General features: G+C 37.4%; 1 long non-coding RNA gene across 1 annotated transcript; it reads left to right on the top strand.

Annotated features, from left to right (window-relative positions):
* Positions 1-294: 294 nt before the first annotated feature.
* Positions 295-5,617, top strand: LOC139033735 (uncharacterized). Its single transcript, XR_011486220.1, has 4 exons — positions 295-383; positions 1,364-1,413; positions 2,253-2,460; positions 3,315-5,617. It is a non-coding gene; the product is annotated as an uncharacterized lncRNA (long non-coding RNA).
* The last annotated feature ends 3,328 nt before the right edge of the window (positions 5,618-8,945 follow it).

Genomic DNA, 8,945 nt, shown 5'->3' with positions numbered 1-8,945 from the left:
CCTTTGCAGCTTCTCAAGTTTTATATACAATCATGTTTTTCCCCCCTGTAATCGGTAGGGATTCTCAGTTTCACAATGGAGAAAACAAGAAAAACAGTCTGTTTATAAACCTAAGACAAAGAACATGTTTGTTTTTTGAACTTTGTATTTATTGCTTATTGATACTTAGGCATCATTATCATGATAGTGATAAACAGTAGAGATGATATGTAACTGCCTCAATTGTGTTAGAGTAAATGTTCTAGGCATGAGGAAACAATATTCACTGTTAAAATCCTTTTAAATTTTATTTTAGAGCTATGAGTGGAAAACTAACTGTTCAAGAGGAAGAAATTGTAGAACTGGTTGAAAAAACTGCTGCTGTTGAGGAAGAGCTAAATAGGGTAAGCATTCAAAACTGTATTGACTGTCATGTAAAAAGCAAACATTAAAAGGTAATTTCAGAATGTGAGGGACCTGATAATTTTTCTTTAAGATTTTTTTTTTCTTGCTGATCTCTAAACTAAAATTAAGTTGTATCAGGTTTTTTTCTTTACAGGTTTTTAAAAAAATATATCATTAGTGATAATGAAGAAGTGAGTATTTTTTGAAGAAGTTATTCTATTTGACACATACTAAAGCAGCATTTTAAGAAATTAACTGAATTGTGTAATTTAATATGAAAGCTGTATAGTGAATGCTGAGACATTTTCATCAACATGCTTATCAGGTGATGAAAGGCAGATGTTGGGAAAAACCAGATGTTAAATAACTAAGGTTGAAAGAGCTGACCCTTCAGTGCCAGCCTCACACTGGCAGTGTTGAAAGGAATCTGAAGAATTAACACCATCTCATTAGACCTGTTACTTGTTTTTGTTTGGTTGGCTGTGCCCCACGATTTGCGGAATCTTAATTCCCTGACCAGGGATCAAACCTGTGCCCATAGCACTGGACACGCAGAGTCCTAACTACTGGACCACCAGTAGTAGTAGTAGTTATAGGAAGAAACCAGTTACCATCTGAAATGTTCTAACCTACCTGGTAACTTGTTACAACTTTTATGTGGAAATTGTTTGGTTCTTTTAGTATTATGAGCTAGCCAGGTGTGTCAACAACCAGTTCAGCATTTTAAAATTCTAAAACAAAAATGTTTCATGTGTTATATGTAGGTTACAAAATTGTTTAGGGATAGTAAAAATGAACTTAACCAGTGCAAATCTGACCTGCAAAGTAAGACACAGGAACTTGAAACCACTCAAAGACATTTGCAGGAAACGGAAATTACAGCTTGTTGAAGAAGAATATATCACCTCGGCTTTGGAAAGTACTGAGGAGAGACTTCATGATGCTGCCAACACGGTTTGTCTTTTGTTTTTATTTGTAGTCGGGTTAAAGAAGTTAAAGAATGGCTAGAAGTAACTTTCTTAGCATAAGGTAAGAAATTGTGAAATTCTATTTATTCACTCCAAATTATACTTCTGTCCATTTAAGAGACATTATTTTACTATTTGGTGGGTGTAGATTTTCTTCACTGGAGATGCTTATTTAAGAAAAATCTATTTCTAAAGTTTTGAAAATAGAACCTGACTTTAATATACTTTGTGGATGTTTAGGATAATGGTGTCGTACTGCATTACTTGTGGTCATGATTGAGACTAATTAGTCATCAAGAATTTAGTATCTTCTAATGATGGATGATGTTGAAAGTACTCACTTTTTTACTAGGTGTAATCTTCGGAAATTAGTAACATATGAAAGTGAAAGTCACTCAATCGTGTCCAACTCTGTGACCCCATGGACTGACAGTCTATGGAATTCTCCAGGCCAGAATGCTGGAGTGGGCAGCCTTTTCCTTTCTCCAGGGGATCATCCCAACCCAGGGATCGAACCCAAGTCTCCTGCATTGCAGGCAGATTCTTTACCAACTGAGCCACAAGGGAAGCCCAAGAATACTGGAGTGGGTAGCCTATCCCTTCTCCAGCGGATCTTCCTGACCCAGGAATTGAACCAGGGTTTCCTGCAATAGTAACACATACTGGGGAAAAAATTGTGAGGAAGCATAATTATTAAAATTGATTAGCAAAATCAGTTTTCCTTGTCTAGATGGCTAGCAGAGGAGAAATAAACATTGACATGAATTTAAAATTTTCTTCTGATACTATATAAAATTTACTAGTTCTTTTTAGAAGTCTTTAATGAAGCACAGATATTTTCATTAGATTGCTTTTGTCATATCCATCTTATCAACACTTATTTTTAAAAATCATATATAGTTGCTTAACACAGTTGAAGAAACTACAAAAGATGTATTTGGTCTCCATTCTAAACTGGATCATAAGAAGGCAGTTGATCAGCATAACGCAGAAGCTTAAGATGTTTTTGGCAAAGACTTGAATAGTCTGTTTAATAATATGGAAGAATTAATTAAAGATGGCAGCACAAAACAAAAGGCCATGCTAGAAGTTCACAAGACCTCGTTTGGTAAGTACAAACATTTCTTTATTTTTTTAATTGAAGGATAGTTGCTTTACAGAATTTTGTTGCCAAACATCAACATGAATGAGCCATAGGTATACATATGTCTCCTCCCTCTTGAACCTCCCTCCCATCTCCCTCCCCATTCCACCCCTCTAGGTTGTTGCAGAGCCCCTGTTTGAGTCCCCTGAGTCATATAGCAAATTCAGTTGGCATCTATTTTTGCATATGGTAATACGTTTCCATGTTACTCTCCATTCATCTCACCCTCTCCTTCCTCCCCCCTGCCCATGTCCATAAGTCTGTTCTCTACATCTGTGAGTCCTTGGCTGCCCTGCAAATAATTTCATCAGTACCATCTTTAGTTCAAACATTTCTTATTCCAGTCTTATTGTGTTTAGTGTGAGACTAATTTCAAAACTGATATTAAAGTATTATTTTCACTATAGAAAATCTGGAAGATGCAGACATGAAAAATTTAAAAAGTCGTTTAGAGTCTAGTCACTCTAAGCTAACCACTAAAAAAGTTATTTATTAATTTCTAGTTTCTCTTCTTTAACCTTTTTTATCTACAGTAATCCTGTGTATTCCTTTTAGTTAGAGATTCATTTTTAGATTATTATGACTCTTACACTAATTTACAGTTTGGGGTTTGATACACTCACAGATGTGCCAAGTGCTTCCTGAATACTGTAGAACATAATTTATGTTTAAAATAATTCCGTGCTTATGTAGTGAGTCAATTATTTTAAGCTTATTTGTTACAAATTTCCACAACGGGGATATAAATTTTGCCAAGGTTGTGTTTGTGTTTGAATATGTTTATGTCTAAGTTGACATCTTTTTTCTATTTGGCGTAGGTACCCTGCTGACGTCCAGTGTCTCTGCATTAGACACTATTACTGCAGCAGCACTTGGATCTCTCACATCGATTCCAGAAAATGTGTCTGCACTTGTTTCTCAGATGTCTAATATGATATTGAAAGAACAGTCGTTAGCAGCAGAAAGTAAAACTGTACTTCAGAAATTGATTGTTAGTAAATCTTTGATTACATTTGATAAGTCTCCAAAAACAATGTTAACTGCTCTTCTTTCATCTTAAGCTTTACTAGACACAGTGGTAAACAGATTACTTTAATAGAGTAGGTTTATATTTTTAAAGGGGATAAGGCAATGGCACCCCACTCCAGTACTCTTGCCTGGAAAATTGCAAGTACTCCTGCCATGGACAGAGGAGCCTGGTGGGCTGCCGTCTGTGGGGTCGCACAGAGTTGGACACGACTAAAGCGACTTAGCAGCAGCAGCATATTTTTGAAGACAGGTCTCTTCACTGCTTTTTTCCTCCCAGAAAGATTAATTTCCAATAGCATATTTATATAACCTTCGAAACCTTTTTCACTTCTATTCTGTAACATAGAGTGTAGGAGTTCGTATGCCTTTTAATAACTAGAAAGAGTTGTAGGTTTAGCTCCACATGAATTCAAGGGACCTATGACTTGTTAGCTGGCTCAGAAATTGGTCAGTTATCCTTTTCTTAAGGGTCCTGGAATAGTCATGCTAATGTTACACCGACCCAGCTGGAAGGGTATATTAAGTAGTTAATTTTAAAGCTACAGAAATACAGAAAAACATGTAAGAAAAATAACTTATAGAATTTGGGGAACATATATAACAATTTGTGAGGTCCAATATGTGCAATATGTGTAATCAGGTCCTTCTGGCCTGTAACTGTGAGGCTTTTTTCCATAATTCTGTAGAAGCCAGTCATGTAATTACACAATGTTGTTTACCTTCTCCACACTTGATTTCTTTATACCCTTTATTTTGTAATTGTATCATTTGTCTAGGAAGTTCTTGGCCATATAACTTACTTTGGTTTTTCCCTCTGTATAGGCTCTCTGCCTCCCTTTTTGAGTTTAAGAATATTTATTGAACATTTTCCAAGTAAATACTGCTCATGTTAGCAAGCATTCTGCCTAAATGCAGTGCTGACCTGACATTATTAGGTAGATTTCTTTAGTCACCCAAATGTGACAAGGTACTTACTTTGGGGGATTTTTTTTTAATTGAAGTATAATTGCTTTACAATGTTCTGTTAGTTCCTGCTGCATGAAAGCTGATTCACTCACTAAATAAATGGTAGTCTCTGTTTCCTGACGTCTTCCTACCAAGTCATAAGCAAGCTTGAGTCTGAAGAGGTGACTGCTGATCCCACAGAATGAGTTGAAAGCAGTATGATAGCTCTTCTTTCAAAAGAAAACCAGTACTCTTTTAAGCATTTACTAATTATTTCGTTATAGTTCTTCATCCTTGCCCTAGTAATAGGAGCTTAGTTCAGATTTTTTTCTGCTTTTTATAAAAATTTCCAATCTACAATACTTTCTAACTTTTCTATATACCTTGACAAGAACCAGAACCATGACAAGTTCTTATCCAATAGAATGTAAGTCACCAGTTCTTCAAACTTAAATGCCTCCAACCCAAAGCCTACTTTTCAAGGCTATTTGGTTTCAGCCCTTTTGACTTAGTAACCTAAAGTTGTTTGAAATTTATTTCTTTGAAATATAATTGTAGGTGGTTTTTTTCCTTTCTTTGTTTGCATTGCTGAAATTTTATCAAATGACTGTCATTTTCCCCTCTTCTGAATTCTTCTGACTTATGTTATAGTAGACTATTAAGAATTTATTGTACATAAAGTGACCATTTCTTAATTCCTATATGCAGAATTAAGTGATTTATGGTGAATATAAACCCTAGTAATAGGCTCTGTAGGATATAAAAAGAGAATGGACACAGGATTTTAATATACACTTGTTTAGTTAACAGGGTATTTAAGATGTTATCATTTAACTAGCCAGATTTATAGATGTGAAAATATCCTTTTTAAAGACTTTGGACTCTGTGGGAGAAGGCGAGGTGGGATGTTTCAAGAGAACAGCATCGAAACATGTATATTATCTAGGGTGAAACAGATCACCAGCCCAGGCTGGATGCATGAGACAAGTGCTTGGGCCTGGTGCACTGGGAAGACCCAGAGGGATCGGGTGGAGAGGGAGGTGGGAGGGGGGACTGGGATGGGGAATACATGTAAATCCATGGCTGATTCATGTCAGTGTATGACAAAAACCACTACAATATTGTAAAGTAATTAGCCTCCAACTAATAAAAATAAATGAAAAAAAAATAAAAACAAAGACTTTTGTGTTTATTTTTCAAACCACAATGTACTTAAGACTGACCTCCTCATTTCACTGCAAACAGCTTTATCCCCTACTGTGGCATCTATACTGGAAATCAATAGTCAACTGAAGAATATTTTCAAGACTTTGTTGATTGTGACTTATAAGGTAACAAATATTCTTATTATCTCAAATTGTTAAGAAAGAAACTCCACATGAAATCAAGGGACCCAGGACTTGTTAGTTGAGAAGGGTCTACATGCAGAACCCATGGGTTATGAGAAGGAATCTGGAGGAGGGAGGAGAGAGGATGCTGTGGTCAGGATGCTGACCGTTGATGTAGCAGAATCATGGCTAAGAAAAAGGAGAGGAAATGATCTTCAGGCATCAAAGCATACATAGCGGTCTATCATATGGTGTGTGTCCATATGTGGTTATACATACATATGTATGCATACCTGCCTAAATATGGATAATAAAATACCTCTGCGTGCGTGCTAAGTCACTTCAGTCATGTCTGACTCTTTGCGACCCTATGGACTGTAGCCTGCCAGGCTCCTCTGTCCGTGGGATTCTCCAGGCAAGAATACTGGAGTGGGTTGCCATGCCCTCCTCCAGGAGATCTTCCTGACCCAGGGATCAAACCCACATCTCCTGCATTGTCAGACGGGTTCTTTATGACTAGGGCCACCTGGGAAGCCCCAAAATACCTCTAGATGTGTTTAAAATGGTAACAATCCCCTCTCAGAGGTGGGATGGGACTGGAGTTCTAGGGGCTGGAGGGGAAAGGAAGGGACTTTTCTCTGCAATACTGTTTTCTACCTTTTCTCTTTTATATGTATTCAAAAAAGTAAAAATAAAAAATAAACTTAGAACATTTAAGAAAATAATTTTATTTTTTGGGCTGTGCTGTGTCTTTGTTACTGCAAGGGCTGTTTTCTCTAGCTCGGTGAGCAGGGGCTCCTCTCTAGTTGTGGTGTGTGGGCTTCTCATCGCGGTGCCTTCTCTTACTTTGGAGCACAGGCTCTAGGGTGCCTGGGCTTCAGTTGTTGCAGCATGCTGGCTCAGCAGCTGTGCTTCTGGGCTCGTTGAGCACAGGCTCAATAGTTGTGGCTTGTAGGCTCAGTTGCTCCACAGCTCGTGGAATCTTCCTTAATCAGGGATCGAATCTGTGTCTTCCTGCATTGGCAGGTGGATTCTTTCCCACTGAGCCACCAGGGAAGCCCCTAGGACATTTAAGAAAAGAAAAAAAAAAATTTTTTTTTCTCTTCAAAGATAGAAGATCAGAAGAAGGAAATGGATGGCTTTCTTAGTACACTGTGTAACAATCTACATGAACTAAAAGAAAATACAGTTTCTTCCTTGGCTGAATCACAGAAGCTGTGTGAAAACTTAACTGAAGACATGAAGAAAGCAAAGAAAATCCATTCACAGGTATATAGGTGATTTGAGTGTAAAAAGAAAGCTTTATGATCTTTAGATCCCTGTTACAGACTGAATGCTATATAACTAAATGAGAAACCTGAAAATACTGTCAGCACTTTTGCTTATAACAGTAATTAATATGAAGTAATCAAGAGTACTTCTCTTGATCAGTTAATATTTGATGATTTGCTACATTCAGAGCACAGTGAGACAAGACAGTCCTTTCTTCATATCAAGAAGAAAGATGAAGCTGCAGAAATATACCATTGGGAGTACAATTAGAAAGAAGAAAATGATTATAACATTTAAAGTGAACTTGTATCTACATTATAACCAAGGTGACCAGTGGTTCCAGCAGCAGCAGTAGCTGTAGTCGTGGCAGAAGGAGACAAAGCTTAGCAGGAGAGGAGAGCCAGAGAAGTGACAGGGAAAGCTATAGGTTGCAATAGATTTATGAACTCAGCCAAGAACAGTGGTGGCAGAGCCTAGCTGCTTCAAAGAAGACCCAGAGGAATCGGGTGGAGAGGGAGGTGGGAGGGGGGATCGGGATGGGGAATACATGTAAATCCATGGCTGATTCATGTCAATGTATGACAAAAACCACTACAATATTGTAAAGTAATTAGCCTCCAACTAATAAAAATAAATGAAAAAAAAAAAAGAAATTTTTTTGCACCTATTCTGTTGATTGCTAAATGTAATAGTCTGATCATGACACTGAATAAATGTGTCTTTTTATTTTATTTTTTATTTTTTTTTAAAAAGCTTAACAACATTATGCATTTATTATATTTTATAGAGCCATGTTACACATGCTTGGTGCTTCAAAGTGAGTTATCATTAAATGTTTTTCTGGATGCAAAGCCATCTGATGCTTGATGCGGATGCCTTAAATACTATAATATTTCTGCATCTATGACCTATGAGCTAAGGAAAAACCAAGGACAATTCCAGAAATGGCAAACAACATTTAAGAAAAAGATGTACATGAGACGCAATGCCAAGTCCTTGAGCCAGGGCCCACAGAAGTTACCGGAAAGTGAATAAAAACAGAATTATTTTATGAAGATAGCTTGACCCATCACCATCTGTAGATAACAGAGCCTCATACCAGTTATGGATGTTGTAGAAAAAAGCTGTTTGGTACTGATGCCCTTTCCACCTCCATACTGTATGCAGACAGTGAGCAAGCAAACGGAACATAGCACAGCAACCGGCCCCTTGCTGTGACATCCCAATGCTGCTTCTTATGGTGTCTGAAGGAAATGTGTCTTTTTAAAAACAGTCTGCTCTGAAGCCATTTTGGTAAACTACCCCAACAGTGTGAAGTCAGATTTCCTTCAGGGTGATGCTGGGTTCCGAATTTATTTACAGCCTGCTTGGGTGGAGAAGCCCTTGTCTTCAGAAAGCTTGGTGTAGTTGAACTAACAGTTACTGTGTTATGACCTGGCGTTCACAGCTAAAAAGGTCACCCAAGCAAAGTCATGGAGTTTTTAGGTTACTAATACGATTGTTGGCACATCCTATGCAATATATCTAACTTGAATTATGGTGTCATGTAAAGTTCTAGATGGGAGTGAAGCTTGTGAATCATCCGTTATCACGTGTAATCATTTAATAACCTCTTGAGAGAATTCTTTGGTGGTATAGTGCTTTGGACACCACAGCTTTTACTGTTGTGGCCCGGGTTCAATCCCTGGCCAGGGAACTAAGATCCCACGAGCTGCTCACTGCAACCAAAGGAACCAAACCAACCAAAACAAAAACACCCCTCTTGGATGGAATGAAAAAAAAAATTAAAGCAACTTTAAAATAAGATTGTTTCCCTAACTGATAAGCATAAAACTTTTCACACAAAAGGTTAATATTGAAATTCATACAAGTAAT

Source organism: Odocoileus virginianus, unplaced genomic scaffold (genome assembly GCF_023699985.2).
Source record: "Odocoileus virginianus isolate 20LAN1187 ecotype Illinois unplaced genomic scaffold, Ovbor_1.2 Unplaced_Scaffold_54, whole genome shotgun sequence".
Taxonomy (NCBI): Eukaryota; Metazoa; Chordata; class Mammalia; order Artiodactyla; family Cervidae; genus Odocoileus; species Odocoileus virginianus.
Note: the sequence above shows the minus strand (reverse complement) of the source record. Positions and strands in the feature narration are given on the sequence as shown.